This window comes from Bos grunniens, chromosome 4, assembly GCF_055505025.1.
Source record: "Bos grunniens cultivar Pamir isolate PY7600 chromosome 4, Bosgru_T2T1.0, whole genome shotgun sequence".
Classification (NCBI taxonomy): domain Eukaryota; kingdom Metazoa; phylum Chordata; class Mammalia; order Artiodactyla; family Bovidae; genus Bos; species Bos grunniens.
Window position 1 is genome coordinate 69,960,457 of NC_141168.1, and position 16,594 is coordinate 69,977,050.

The 16,594-nt window shown below is 41.0% G+C and overlaps 1 long non-coding RNA gene across 2 annotated transcripts in view; it reads right to left on the bottom strand.

The window, feature by feature from the left end:
- Nucleotides 1-1,168: 1,168 nt before the first annotated feature.
- The window catches only part of LOC147374315 (uncharacterized), a 68,046-nt gene continuing 52,620 nt past the window's right edge, over nt 1,169-16,594 (bottom strand). The window contains exons 2-3 of one of the 2 annotated variants that reach the window (XR_015162628.1): nt 8,083-8,246; nt 1,169-3,801 (exon numbers count right to left, since the gene is read on the bottom strand). This is a non-coding gene — a long non-coding RNA (uncharacterized LOC147374315). The remainder of the gene's footprint in view (nt 3,802-8,082; nt 8,247-16,594) is intronic. The other variant, XR_015162629.1, reaches the window with a different exon arrangement.

Sequence of the window (16,594 nt, forward strand, 5' to 3'; positions counted from 1 at the left end):
TGTGTTCCCCAACATTTATATGACAAAATTCTAATCCCTAATGTGAAGGTATTTGGAAGAGGGGCCTTTGGGAAGTGATTAGGTCACTTTTCACCTTTAGGTGAAGCCTTCATGCATGGGATTAGTGCTCTTATAAAAGACATCCCAGAGAGCTTCCTCACCCTTTCTGCCTGGCTATTATAGCAGCTCAAAGAGACGCAGACATCTTGGCATCTGTAAAGCTTAAGATCGTACCACACACACAGTAATAATGGCCAATATCAACAAGTTTCATTCACAATGTGCTAAGCATTTTGTAAGTATTATTTCAAACGGTGATGAGACAGGTATTGTTGTTACCTCACTTTCAAACGAGGAGACTGAGGCACTGAGAGTTTTAGTGACTTATCCAAGTCCATTGAACTAGCTACAAAACTAATTAGAAGGCAGTTGCAGCGGTCCTCAAACCCCTCTTTCTGAAGATAGAGACTTCAAGTTTAACCAGTTTTTCAACTCTGCCATAACAGATTTGCAGAGTCCAAATTAGTTCAAGATTAAAATTAGATTGAACAGAACTGTCAGCAATTATATAAATATCTTGTTCAGTATCTAGTGACATATCCCACTGTCTCTGTGCTGTACTTTTACTGGTACAAGAGGCAATGGTTTGGACTAAAATTCTCTAAAGTTGAGGATCACAGGAAAATATTTCTGGGGTGATACCAAGAGTAGGGTGGTTGGGCACATTAGTCTCAGTGGGCCTTCATGACCATTTGGAGCATAGCACACTGCTCATTATTTTTAATTAAAATTGTCTGCATGTGTGCTAAGTCACTTTAGTTATGTCTGACTCTTTGTGACCCACTGGACCATAGCCCACCAGGCTCCTCTATACATGGGATTCTCCAGGCAAGAATACTGGAGTGGGTTGTCATGCCCTCCTCCAGGGGATCTTCCTGACCCAGGGATCGAACCCATGTCTCTACATCTCCTGCATTGGCAGGCAGGTTCTTTACCACTGAACCACCTGGGAAGCCCCCAAAATTGTCTACCCTTCATCTATGGCTGAAGCTGCTACAGACCTACCATTAGTTTAATATTTTAAGAAAGCATTCTTGCTTATTTTCCTAGTTATAATGATAAAATCTGTACTCTGCTATTCATCATCCAAGCAGCCTTTGAAATGATCACTTGTGCTTTTAATAATTGACTAGAGAGGATCAAGACACAAAGTACAGTGAGCGATTGGGTGCTGCCCCCTCAAAGCATTTTTAGAATAGAGCCAAGTATAAATGAATACATATACAGACAATAACCAACTAGACCCATGACTTCAGCTTAATTATCACAATGTGCTGACTCAGCTTAGCAGCCACCAACATGAAAACACTTTCCCAACGGAGACACATGGGAAAAACCCCCACTGCCAAGCGTGTTGGACGAAGAGAAGCCTGATGATTTTCTAAACAGCTAGCTTTTCTTTCATAAGGCTAACAGAATACATCTAAAATTGTTTAGCATAATATTTACCTTCATTGTTTTCTACTGTGAAAGACACGAGTGTTTCTTGTTTTCATTCCTTTGTTCTTTCCCTTTGTTGACATTGGATGTTGGGCTTATGCTAAAAACTGGCAGAAGAGGTGCATTGGATTTCTCATTTGGCTCATACTCTGTTACACAGACAGTCTTGTTCTAGTCGCCTCCTTTTAACCACCCACTCCTCACTTGGGATTTCAGAAAGCCTGCTGTCTTTATGTAAGTCTAATCAAGGCTTATTGAATGATTCCCAAATACTGTGGCAAATATTAAAAATATAAAATATTAGCAGGGAAGCTGTGACTTTTAGGTCTTCAGAAGACTTTTGGGTCTGTTTTCCTCCCCTTTGTCATCCTTTGATGTGCACTAATGAGGTCTCTGGCTTTATAGAGATGCTCTGTTTGCAAATCAGAGGTAGAAGTTCACTGAGTTATTCTGAAGACGAAAAAACGCCCAAGTGCTACAGTTTCTGATAGTGTTGTTTGACAAATGGCATCTTGGGGGATCTGATACCTACAACTTGTAACTTTTTTCTAATGGTCAGGGTATTTTTTTGACCAGAAGTGTTAGTCACTCAATCGTGCCCGACTCATTGTGACTCATAGCCTGTAACCCATCAGAAGGCCATTCCCTTCTCCAGGGTATCTTCCTGACCCAGGGATTGAACCTGGGTCTCCTGCATTGCAGGTAGATTCTTTACCATCTGAGCCACCAGAGAAGTCCAGGGAGACCCCCCAAAAATGGGGCAGGAAGTAATAAAAGAAAAAACACAACCCGAGCTGGAATGTACTTACGGAGGCTGGGGCTTCCCAGGTGGTGCTACTGATAAAGAACCCATCTGCCAATGCAGGCGTCATAAGAGACATGGGTTTGATCTCTGGGTTGGGAAGATCCCTGGAGGAGGGCACGGCAACCCACTCTAGTATTCTTGCTGGGAGAATTTCTTGAACAGAGGAGCCTGGTGGGCTATGGTCCATAGGGTCACAAAGAGTTGGATAGGACTGAAGTGACTTAGCACACACATATGCATGCACGGAGGGCCGGTCCTAGGTGATTTGGGGAAGCTGATGAAAGAAGGAGCCCTTAGCTCCACCAGCCTCACCTTTTAGAAGGCCCTCCTGCAGCCTCCACACCCAGAGGCATCACTTTCACACTCCCGAGGTTTTATCCAGTTTCCCTACCGCAACCTCTTTACAAAGCCAACAGAAAGTGTGACAATGTGGAATATTAGAAACAGCATCCCAGGTACAATCAGCTGAGTACTGGTTCCAAGTTTACCATTTACCAGTGTATTTTAGGGCAAAAAGTTCAACTCTGAACTCCTGTTTCTAACCTATAATATGAGACTTTCTCCTAGTTTACTTCATAAACTTTTTAGGTCAAGTAAGAAAATTCACAGGCATGTCCTATAAAATGAAGCACTGTGCAAATATAAGACATGATCAATTTCCGTTTGATTGTCTTGCACATGGTACTCAATGGGTATTCTGAATGACTGCTAATTGACTGCACTGTCTCATTTGACAATTGTTATCATTCTGAGGGATATTTGTAATTCCACACAGGTAAATCTGACATAATTGGAAAGAGAACTTAACTCCTAAAGTCATTCTTTTTTTCAATCAGTTAAATAATAAAATTGTGTCATTAAAACCAATTAATAGTTACCATGGTGCTGGTACTATGCCAATAACCTCAAACAGTAGACCAACATGACCAACGTTACGGGGATGATGTTGAATTATGGTTCCATTTCCAAATAGTTCCAACCCCATATGTGTTCCATTACACACCAGCAAGGTTGGAAAATATAACAAAAGAACAAATTACATTTCTAGCATTCCTGGAAATTCTGTATCAGTTCAGTTCAGCCACTCAGTCATGTCCAACTCTTTGCAACCCCATGGACTGCAGCACACCAGGCTTCCCTGTACTTCACCAATTCCCGGAGCTTTCTCAAACTCATGTCCATTGAGTCGGTGATGCCATCCAACCATCTCATTCTCTGCCATCCCCTTCTCCTCCTGCCTTCAATCTTTCCCAGCATCAGGGTGTTTTCCAATGAGTCAGTTCTTCATATAAGGTGGTCAAAGTATTGGAGTTTCAGCTTCAGCATCAGTCCTTCCAAAGAATATTCAGGACTGATTTCCTTTAGGATGGACCGGTTGGATCTCCTTGCAGTCCAAGGGTCTCTCAAGAGTCTTCTCCAACACCACAGCTCAAAAGCATCAATTCTTCGGTTCTCAGCTTTCTTTATAGTCCAACTCCCACATCCATACATGACTACTGGAAAAAATATAGCTTTCACTAGACAGATCTTTGTTGGCAAAGTAATGTCACTTGTTTCAGCTGAAACCAAAGTGAGGTTTGGCTACAGAGTTGAGTGCACAGGTAATGAACACATACCTTGCAGCAAACACCGTGGCAAAGGCATCTGGATTTTCAAGATCAACTGTAGCAGAGTTCTAGCACCCAATACTTCATTTGTTTCAGCCTAAACATTGTAATGACTAAGAAGTCATTGCATTTGACAGAGTCTACCTAAGAAATGACTTGATTGTGTCTTCCTCCATTAGAGATAAGGGAAGTAAGATTCAGATACTATGGTAAGGAAAGTAAAGTTATATTTTCATACAACAAAGCTTGTGACTATGAAAAATTCTACTTGCTACCTCATTTGTCTTGAAGATGGCTCCACATCAATAAGTATAGATTGACCACATTCCTTCACTTGCTGCCAAAATACACTGTGGCTTTTTTCTAAGTCATCTCCATATATCATTGAAAACTTGGAAAGAATCATTTTTAGTAGCTGCACAAAATCTCACTGCATGTTTACACCATGATTTATGGAGCCATAGCTTCCTTTTTACACATTTCTGTAACACATTTTTGCTATACTAACAACTCTGGGATAAAAATTCTTTTGACATTTTGAATTATTTCCTACAAAATACCCATAATCAAACTTTATGTTAATACTTTTGGTCATTTCCATATTCTGTAAGACTTTAATGTAGAAAAAGACAAGCTTTCCAAAGAATATTCCTTATACTAACAATCCTCAGTTGCAAGAGAAACTGGCAATAAAATAGCCACCTTTATAGCATTTTACAAAACAGAAATTCTACAGTAGTTTTGACTTATATTTGTCCAGAAAGTACTTTGTTTTATTTACTCTTTGTTTGACTCTAATGTAAATGAGTTCAGAGAGAACAGAGGACCTATGAACACTCTCTGTGCTGGATGCCAGGACTGGGTTGGGAGTCTTATCCCCACAGGTCTCCTGGGCATTTGATCTGAGCTTTCGTTCTTGTTGGGAGGGACTGGCTCTCATTCAACCCCCTTCACCCTCACCCTCCCATCACTTGGGAGACTGATCCCTCAGGCACATACCATGCCAGAAGGCCAATGTCATAGGCCAGGTGGCAAGTCACAGAATGAATTTTTAGAGAAGAACTATACTTATTAAACCCCTGAAGTGGACCATTTGATCATTAAGCTGGTCATCAAGGCCCTTCTGGATGATTCAGACAGGTGGCAGAAACATTGAACTTACTCTCATGAGGGAAGATCAATCTGTTAAGATTTTAAATCCTGAAGAAACTGAGAAATATGTTGCTGGAATTGAAAAACAAAAAGAAGAAACAAAAGAAAGCATCATGACAAATAAAATTGTGCTTGTGGCAATTTTTAAATTCAAATTATGGATGATTCTCAAAATGGCCTGCAGGCATTTCCATTCTATTTCTCTAGACTTCTTAATTCCTGTGATAAATTTCCCTTTCTTAACACTGAAAAAATTTGATATAGAAACTGAAGGGTAGAAGTCTGCAGGGAAGAGGGGTAGGGAGGTAGAGGAGGAATGAGGATGGAAGAGGGAAAATGAGAGAACAGGGGAGAAAATAATAAAGGTCAAGAGGGAGGAAAGAGGAGAAAGGGGAGAAGTTAGTGAAACAGCTGCATCAAAATGCCTTGCTCAGGCATTTTTAAATCACCACATCTCTTGTTTGATAAGTTTGAAGTGTTGCTTTTAAAACAAACAAACAAACAAACAACTTTTGGGGTTTTTGTTTGGTTGGTCTCATTTTTGCTTGTTGGATTTGGGTTTTAACTGTAAAAGTTATCTAATTTCCTTTTGTCGTAAGCACTGAGAGCTTTCCGTTGTAGCAAACTGTAGATCTGTAAGATAAAGCTCTTCTGCTTCTCTTCACCTTCTTTTGTTTCCGTGCAGCAGGTGGGGCGGTCATGCAATGCTGGCAGTGTCAACGTCAAGGCTGCCGTGTTTGCAGTCCACTCGTTTGATGAGTGACTCACTGGACAGAAATGACCCTGCCCCCCCATAAATCACAGGCTAATCATCTCACAGGAAAGAGGAGGCCGAGATCTGCAGACTGGCCTTGCTTTCCTCTTTGTGCAGACACGCAAGAATTAAGTCAATGTTCTTTGCAGTAAAGTTCTAACTGCTTCAGAATTTGGGTTGTTTAAATAAGGAAATATTTTTTATCACTTTGAAAACAAGAATACTTACGTTTAAAATAGCACGAAATGACAAATATATGTGTATGTGTATATGTATATACATATATATTTGGCTTCCCAGGTGACACTAGTGGTAAGAACACCCAGATGCCAATGCAGGAGACACAAGAAATATGGGTTGGATCCCTGGGTTGGGATCCCCTGGAGAAGGACATGGCAACCCACTTCAGTATTCTGGCCTGGAGAATCCCATGGACCAGAGGAGCCTGGTGGGCTACTGTCCATGGGGTCTCAAAGAGTCAGACATGGCTGAAGTGACTTAGCATAGCACACCACATGTGTTTGTGTGTGTGTGTGTGTGTGTGTGTGTGTATCTTGATTCCAGCTTGTGCTTCCTCCAGTCCAGCATTTCGCATGATGTACTCTGCATATAAGTTAAATAAGCAGGGTGACAGTATACAGCCTTGACCTGCTCCTTTCCCTATTTGGAACCAGTCTGTTGTTCCATGTCCAGTGCTTTTTAAAAAGTTTATTTATTTATTTTCATTGGAGGCTAATTACTTTACAATATTGTAGTGGTTTTTGCCATACATTGACATAAGTCAGCCATGGGTGTACATGTGTCCATGTCCAGTTCTAACTGTTGCTTCTTGACCTGCTACAGATTTCTCAGGAGGCAGATCAGGTGATCTGGTATTCCCATCTCTTTAAGAATTTTCCATAGTTTGTTGTGTTCCACATAGTCAAAGGCTTTGGTGTTGTCAATAAAGCAGAAGTAGATGTTTTTTAGGAACTCTCTTGCTTTTTCTATGATCCAACAGATGTTGGCAATTTGATCTCTGGTTCCTCTGCCTTTTCTAAATCCGGCTTGAACATCTGGAAGCTCACAGTTCACATACTGTTGAAGCCAAAGATGGGCACAATAAAGGACAGAAATGGTATAGACCTAACAGAAGCAGAAGATGTTAAGAAGAGGTGGCAAGAATAAACAGAAGAACTATACAAAAATGATCTTCATGACCCAGACTTCGATACAACCTTTAAAATCAGAAAATGCTGTTTCAGAGATAATGATAAATGAGCCACTCTTCAGAGTAAATTAAACATACCTCTATATGAAAACTTCCTCATGCCCAAAAGGAGAAAATGATGTCACATTTTTTAATATAATATTTCTAATTAGGGCATTGTTAGAAATGCCAAGAAACTTCAAGGAAGTTCATTTTACATTATTATAGTCTGACACAATAAAACTCAACACCATGAAAAAAGAAATGTGTCCTTTCTATGTTAATAAATACTAAGAATCATGAATTATGTAAGATTTAGGATACATAAGGTTTTCTAACTTTTCCATGGAAACTCTAGGGACTTCCCAGGTGATCCAGTGGCTAAGACTCCATGCTCCCAATGCAGGGATCCCTGGTTGGGGAACTAGACCCTACATACAGCAACTAAGAGCTCATACATTGCAACTACAGGTCCCACACTGAAGACCAAAGGTCCTGTACGATGCATCTAAGACCCAGTGCGGCCAAATACAATTAACAGAATGAAAAGGAGGGGGGGGGGAGAAGGAAAGAGGGAAGGAAGAAACTCTAGTTTTAAAGTACCAAAAGTGACAGAAATGTTCACTGATTCAGCTCATGAAGATAGGTTTCAGCCTCAATTTACATTGGTGAAATAAGGATTTCTATTGGTGTGGCTTGTAAATGGAGATTTTGCTATTCTGACGTAAAACATCTAATTGCATAGTCACCCGTTGAATGTGCTGTTTATAACCTTGACTTAACCACTTAGAACTCTGGCAACTCTCTTGGAAACATTACTCTTCCTAAGGATCAAGAATGGACAAAAGCTTACACGACTAGCTCCGCATGTGCAGTTCTTCACAAGTGCAAAAAAACTTGATTCATTTTACTCAAGTATAAAATTCTTATTTTCCATTTTTTTCCTATAACAGTTCTCTAAAATTTTTTGCAGTGTTTGAGATTATTAATAACCTCCTTAAAAAATCTCTGCTTTTGAATTTTTCACAGTGCCATATTAGTCTAAAACTTCTCTCTTTTCTACTACTTCACATACCTTAAAAAGCAGGTCTAAGGAAGTGGGCAGGTTATCAAAAGATCTGGAGTGAAATCTCAGCTTTCTTAGCTACAAGCTGTATGATCTTAGGCAGGTCGGTTAAGGTCTGGTCATCCTTCCTCTGCTCATGCATAAATGGAGATGATTGCAACTGCTCAGCAAAGCTGTAAAAGAGGAGCGTAAGTCAGAGCATTTTGTAAACCACAAAGTGATATCAAATCTAAGGTTTATCTGAGGGCTCTTCTGTGTCCTGCTAGCCAAACTGGAGCCTTCCCTTTGACTCCATCTCTTCTCAAGGTTTCTATATTGAAAAGAAGTAAGTCCACAACTCCAGTCCTGACCCCTGTCCCTAGCTTCAGTCACTCTCCCTGGCCTTCTAGAACTTATGTAACCTCAAGGTCATGGGACTCTTTTCTACACCTTTGCATGTGTGAGGCCAAGCAGCACAAAACTAGACCAGTCATATTTGCTCACTCATAATTTAAACATAAACTCAAATTTAGCATATCCATTTTAACCATTTTCCCCCAAACCTGATTTCTTTCCAAGTTTTCCAATTTTTCATAAACGTCATCAACACCCTGGAGCCATCTGTGAATCCAAGTCATCGCTGTTCCTTTTTTTCTCACTTTTGATATCCAGACTGGAAGCAATGATTTTTAAGTCATTCTTTTCTGCCTGTTCTGCATGTATAGCCTCCTTTTCAGCTCCCTACCACCATTTTGGTTTACTCATTACTTCCTGTCAGGACTATTACAATTGTCCTTGAGTTTACTGCTTCAACCACACACAGACTTTAATTCACCTCATATATTGCTGCCAGATTTTATTTCTGAAGTAATTACAAAGCAAACCTGAGAATAAGAGACTATACAAATTCAGATATTTCTGAGTTTGCCTGGTACTTCTACAAGAAACTCAAGATACAATCACCTCAAGAAACAAAAGGATACAATCACCTGAAAAGATGATAAATTCTCAAAAGTTGTGGAAGGCAGCCTCTGAAATGGCCCCAGTGATTTTTCCTTCCTGGCATTCATGTCCTTGGTAATTCCCTCCCCTTCAATACGGCCTGGACCAACCGATTTCCTTCTAACAAATAAAATATAGCAAAAGCGATGTCACTTCAGAGATTAGTTTACAAAAGGAAGAGAATTATGTCTTGCTAGCTCTCAGTTGCTTTCTCCCTCATGTGCTCTGAGAGAAGCCAGCTGCCATGTTCTGAGCTGCTCTAAGACAGGCCAATCTGACAAGGAACTGGTTAGCAGGAGACCTGAGCCCTCCTTCAGGTGAGACTTGATATGAGACCCCTGCTGATGCCTTGCAGAGAAGGCAATGGCACCCCACTCCGGTACTCTTGCCTGGAAAATCCCATGGGTGGAGGAGCCTGGTAGGCTGCAGTCCATGGGGTTGCTAAGAGTCGAACACGACTGAGCGACTTCACTTTCACTTTTCACTTTCATGCATTGGAGAAGGAAATGGCAACCCACTCCAGTGTTCTTGCCTGGAGAATCCCAGGGATGGGGGAGCCTGGTGGGCTGCTGTCTATGGGGTTGCATAGAGTCGGACACGACTGAAGTGACTTAGCAGCAGCAGCAGCAGCTGATGCCTTGACTCTGCCTGATGAGGAACACTGGGCCAGAGGACCCAGCTAAGCCATGCCTTGATTCCTGACTGGCAGAAACCATGTGATAGTACTTTTCTTTAAGTAGTTACGTTTTGGAATAATGTGTTATACAGTAGCTAACTAATACAACAGTTTAGTGAGTGTAAATCAAAACTGTTTTCTGGCTTTCTCCCTTACCCTCTACACTTTGTGGTCAGAGCCCATGGGGAAATAGGCTGTGATAATTTTAGGCAACTTTATTTTCTTGAGCTCCAAACTCACTGCAGACGGTGACTGCAGCCATGAAATTAAAATACGTTTGATCCTTGGAAGAAAAGCTATGACCAACCTAGACAAGTATATTAAAAAGCAGAGACATTACTTTGCCGACAAAGGTCTGTATAGTCAAAGCTGTGATTTTTCCAATAGTCATGTATGGATGTGAGAGTTGGACTATAAAGAAGGCTGGGAGTCATGAACTGATGCATTTGAACTGTGGTGCTGGAGCAGACACTTGAGAGTCCCTTGGACAGCAGGGAGATCAAACCAGTCAAGTCCAGAATGTTCTTTGGAAGGACTGATGCTGAAACTGAAGCTCCAATACTTTGGCCACCTGATGCAAAGAACTGACTCACTGGAAAACACCTTGGTGCTGGGAACATTTGAAGGCAGGAGAAGAAGGGGATGACAGAAGGTGAGATGGTTGGACGGCATCACTGACTCAATGGACATGAGTTTGAGTAGGCTCTGGGAAATAGTGGTGGACAGGGAAGCCTGGCGTGCTGCAGTCCATGGGGTTGCAAAGAGTTGGACACGACTGAGCAACTGAGCAACAATTTTAGGCAAGGCCCTGAGAAGAGAGAGCTTGCTGCTTCATTAACCAAGTAACAGAGTGTAACATAGTGGGAGTAGTCCCACTTTAGCCATAGGACCATGAAGAGTCGAATGTTACAGACATTAGAAGCACAACAAAAGCAGGAGATAGGACCATGACCTGGGTGCCAAGCCACAACATCTACATTGGAGATGAGCGATGATGTCATAGCAACAGCAGAGGACACATGCAGCCATTGTTCAGGTTCATCGCGGCAGTTAGATAGAAAACAAGATTGGCAGCATAAAACAGAGCCACTCATGATACACTCTAGAGTCTTCTTGAAAAATTTAAGGAGAGCTGGTACAGAGAGCATCCAATGTGTTTCTTTTGTGCTACTGGATGGAAGAAAGTATAGACTTCACCCGCTTCCATAATGTCACTTCACTACTTTTGTTGCTTGCTTTTGAGTATTCCAGCATTTGGCTTTCCCTTCCATTTTCAGTCTCTAATACAGTCAAATGGATGTGCTCACCCTCTCATAATCATTGTATTCACTGTCACTAGCCTTCCTACTCAGAGAAGGCAACGGCACCCTCACTCCAGTACTCTTGCCTGGAAAATCCCATGGACGGAGGAGCCTGGTAGGCTGCAGTCCATGGGGTCACTAGAGTCGGACACGACTTCACTTTCACTTTCACTTTTCACTTTCATGCATTGGAGAAGGAAATGGCAACCCACTCCAGTGTTCTTGCCTGGAGAATCCCAGGGACAGGAAGCCTGGTGGGCTGCCATCTATGCGGTCGCACAGAGTTGGACACGACTAAAGTGACGTAGCAGCAGCAGCAGCAGTCTTCTTACTGAATATAATCTTTTCTCCCTTTTTATCTAATTCCCATCCATTTGCAAAGTTCAAAGGAAATTCTAAATTCCATATACCATGCAAAATTATTAAAACTTTTTCTGTGAGTTTGTACCATGAAATTATAGATTAATCTACTGAGTATAATATACTTATCTAGAACATGGCTAATATTGCCTAGACATTTTCAGAGATACATGACATATCTGTGGCATAGCCACTCCTCTTAAAGTCTCAATCTAATTATTAAGACAAAAACTTCTCCTGTGACGCAATAAGAAAACATTGACACTCTGAGTACATACTCTTGATCCTTTCAGAACAAGTCAAGTTGCTGCTTAGAAGTACTTGCCTTCTAAAGTGAAAGGAGAGATTAAAATGTTTTTGGATATTTCAAAGCAAATTTCTGTTTTCATTCTTATCTTGACACTGATCATAAATGCAGGAGACGTTAGGGAAGTGGGTTCAATCCCTAGGTCAGGAAGATCCCCTAGAGGAGGGCACAGCAACCCACTTCAGTATTCTTGCCTGGAGAATCCCATGGACAGAGGAGCCTGACGGACTACAGTCCACAGGGTCACAAAGAGTCGGACAAGACTCAGATGAGTTAGCATGCATTCACACAGTGGTGGCAAAGATGGTTGCCAGGAAGTTAGTCCCTACTTGAATCTGATTTTCCAGAGTTATTCTTAATGAGTAACTCAGTCCTGCTGTTCTCAGCTGTCTGTCACCAAATCTAGATGTTAGAGCACCACAGAGAGGTTTTGAGAGAGTAGGAGTAATATCAGTCACATAATATCACCAACATATAAATTTAACCTCATACTTATTATGTGATACCACCAACACATCAACTCAATCTTCTTCTCAGGCCCTCTCTTCATATGATTTAAAAAGTAGAAGAATCTATATTCCTTAAACTTGTTTCATAGGATAATTTCACTTTATCATGGAATACTCTTTCATCTCTTATAACTTGCCTATAATGCTTGTCCTGGAAAAGAATATACTTATGCTTGGAAATAACTAGAAGTTGTTAATAACTGTAATATAGTGTAATAGTTTGAAATACCATCTGATATAATTTTCACTTTGGGGGTAATTCCTATTATCCAAGTCTTTACCCATCAAGGATGAAGTGGTCATTATTTCAGAGCATAAGCAGAACCAGCCAAGAACAAAGAAGAAAGTCTTCATTTTCAGGTTTCAAAATAAACTTTTAAAAAGTTAGGTACAGTTGGTCATGAAAGCATAGGCTTAATGCAAAGCTTTGCACCTGAGAAAGAAAAGGGTTTCCTAAATTCCTAAAGCTTTCCTTTAAAGAACAAGAATCATAAAGCACAGAGATTTGCTACAAGCCATGGGGTTGAAAGGATGTAGACTGTAATCTTCCTAGAGGCCTTTCTTGTCACACAGGAGGTGACAGCCTGGAGAGGGTGAGAGGAGAGAAAGGTGAGGTGAGTGTGGAGCCTCTGTTAATGTTTTGGCCCTGCTCCTCTCCCACCATAAAAACCTTGGCTGAGAGTAGGGAGGGGATGGAGGGAAAGAGAGTTGGTGAGAGCTGAGGGCAAATAGTAATTACACTTCTCTTAGAACTGATACCGATGTGCTCTGCATCGATACTGGGTAACTGTTGTTGGGAACATACAGCAATTAGCTGTGTTCAGATAAAAAGAAAGGTCTCAAATGAGAATTTGCTTTGGATTATTCAGGATTTATGCAACTCGAGGAAAGATCCAGAAGTTCCACCCAGGGAGAACTAGTAAAAGAAAAGTGTTGAAAAGGTGCCTGGAGTCATAGATCCGTAAGGCAAGTAGCCAGAAGCCATCACAAGGATCACAGACATCAGAAGCAACAGCTGCTGACTTGCCCTAAATACAAACAGAACCTACTGCTTTGTGGCTGTTGTTCAGTCGCTGAGTCATGTTCGACTCTTTGTGACCCCAAGGACAGCAGCACACCAGGCCTTCCTGTCCTCCGCTATCTCCAGAGTTTGCTCAGGTTCATGTCTATGAAGCTGGTGACGCTATCTAACCATCTCACCCTCTGCCTCCCACTTCTCCTTTTGCCTTCAATCTTTCCCAGCATCAGGGTCTTTTCCAGTGAGTTGACTCTTCATATCAGGTGGCCAAAGTGGCCATCTTCAGCATCAGCATCAGTCCTTCCAGTGAATATTCAGGGTTGATTTCCTTTAGGATAGATTTGTTTACTTAGAGTATCATAAATCCCACAGAGAATGAAACACACTCAGAGATGTTAGAGAACTCCCCAGGTCAGCACATAGACCAGACAACTCTCCCTCTGATACCATGAGGTTTCAAACATTTCTAGGTGCCCATATGCCATCTGGCAAGAAGAGAAGGAAGAAGTGGTGGGGAAAGAAAATTTGAGAAACTGAGCATTTATTCTACCCCTCTCCCCACCAAAAAAGTTAGTATAGAAGAGACAAATTTTCAAAAATACAAACACTTTTAACTTGAAAAACCCAGATTCTCATACCTACAATCAGTATCTCCAGTCCTCTTCACCCCTTGACCCCACGTACAGAGGTAAGGTCTTCAAAGAAAGCTCAGCTCAGTCTCAGTACTATCATTACCATTCTTCCATTTGAATCATAGTATCTATAAATCTGATAGGTTTCCCTTTAATAACTTCTTCCTTTCCACATATATTCAGAGGAAAATGGGGAATATGTAGGGTCCTAAGCTCTAGTGTTTAGTTCTGAACACATTTTAACTACAGAGTAAAAATCCATCATACACTGTTAAGAAGGGTCCAAAACCTTCAGCTGTATAAATGGGGCAACAATTTGTTAAGTTAATGAAATAAGAAGTCTGGTGACAGCCAATCACTGATCATATTATGTTCGAATTTACATCATATACAAATTATTAATGTTTCAGGGTGCTTCATCTGGAGGTAGTTAGAGTACTTGAAAAATATATTGGGATAAATCTTTATTTTAAAATAGACAAGATGAAGACGGCACCCTTTCGACAAAACCATTTTGTTTCTTTTTTCTTTAATCAGAGTGCTGAGCAGACCACCAACAGACAGTGGAAGGATTTTAGGAAATGATCTCCTATTTTTTTAAGTGTTTATAATACAATAGTATTGTTTCTCTTTTTTAATATAAATTTATTTATTTTAATTGGAGGCTAATTACTTTACAATATTGTATTGGTTTTTCCATACATTGACATGAATCTGCCATGGGTGTACATGTGTTCCCCATCCTGGATGCCCCTCCCACCTCCCTCCGCATCCCATCCCTCTGGGTCATCCCAGTGCACCAGCCCCGAGCATCCTGTATCCTGCATCAAACCTGGGTACTCATTGCTTCTCATCTGAATAGCCTGAAATCCTATAATACTCCACATTCCAAACACAAGAAATGCCTGAGATTTTTGCATAAAGCTGATCCATTCTTTCCATCTGTGAGTGAGGCCACACTTTCTGGTGATGAAAGTGATGGCACAGGAAAGGAGTCCTTTCCTATACCATCAAAATGTGCTGCAATATCTGAAGGTTTAGCCCTATGTCCTCAGACCACCCAAATAATACTTTTTCTTGAAATTAGTTTATTTTTTAAAATACTGATCAAGATACAACCTATACAATTTTACAAACTCTGGAGATGGAAAATGGATTCTTTCTATTTTCTGAGCATCTGAGCCTACCCTGGCTGCAATAGTCTTTTTAATCTTCTGCTCTTTGAAAAGCAGCAAGTCTGCTTGGCCTTCAGCTGAATAAAAATTTCAACAAAGTCACTTTCATATGACTTGTCACAACTGTATCCACTTCTCTTAAGCAAATGAATCCAGTTAATGCTGCTGACAGCCCTTACCCTTCTATAGTATCATACTGATATGGGGAAAATGAACATACAGACTGATAGAAACTGTCTCCTTCCCCTGCCAGTTTCCATTCCAAATCTCCTAGATCAGCATTATAAGCCATGTCTGAATACACAATCCCTATGAAGACAGAGGAACCTTCCAAGATATCTCCTATGGCACTCTCCAAAGTGCCATAGTCTTCATTAACTTATATCACTGCTGGTCTTAGACAATTCTCCCTGATTACAGATGAAGGAAAACTATGGTACTCTCCAACAGAAACTCTCAGCAAGTAGGAACTGTGACAATTCCCCCTTCTCTCCCACCACAGCCAGACAACAGAAACACAGAGAAATCTAAGTGTGACCATGCTGTTGTTTAAAAGAAAACTCATGTATGCCTGGAAGGCATGATTTTCTTCATCATAAATGTCAACTGACAATTGATCTACAGGTTATGACAAAGCTAGACAGTGTGTTGAGAAGCAAAGACATCACCTTGCTGACAAAGGTCCGTGTAGTCAAGGCTATGGTCTTTCCAGTAGTCACATACAGTTGAGAGAGCTGGACTGTAAAGAAGGCTAAACCCCAAAGAATTGATGCCTTTGAACTGTAGTGCTGGAGAATATTCTTGAGAGTCCCTTGGACAACAAGGAGATCAAACCAGTCAATCTTAAAGGAAATCAACCCTGAATACTCATTGGAAGGAATGATGCTAAAGCCGAAGCTCTAATATTTTGGTCACCTGATACAAACAGTCAACTCATTGGAAAAGACTCTGATGCTGGGAAAGATTGAGGGCAGAAGGAGAAGAGGGCATCAGAGGATGAGATGGCTGAATGGCGTCACCGATGCAATGGATATGAGCTTAGGCAAACTCCAGGAGATGATGAGGGACAGAGAGGTCTGGCATGCTGCAGTCCATAGCGATACAAAGAGTCAGACATGACTGGGTGACCAAACAACAAGAACAGATTATGGAGTTTTCAATTTGGCTAGTTATATTTACTTGATCCAAATCAAGGCTCTTAGTGCTGTTGGGAAGTAAAGTATTATCCTTATGCTCCATGTGTGATAGTCATCACTGTTTTATAGATCATTGTAAAGGGGATATTTGCATACTCAAATAAAAGGGGATGAGGAAACTGAGCCACAGAAATAGCATGTCTTCTCATAAATGAATACCGAAAAAAAAAAGAAGAATTAAAATCCTAGTAGCAAATTGTTCCTGTCACCTTCTAATCATAAAGTCAGAGCCAAAGGGAAGATAGTTGGGTGACAAGCAAGGAGGTTCCCACCATGTGGATATTGGCAAGTTCCCATCGTAGGGATATGGATAACTTCTGAGGCAGATCTTTTACTTGGTTTATGGTCATTATGTTCCAGTATGAG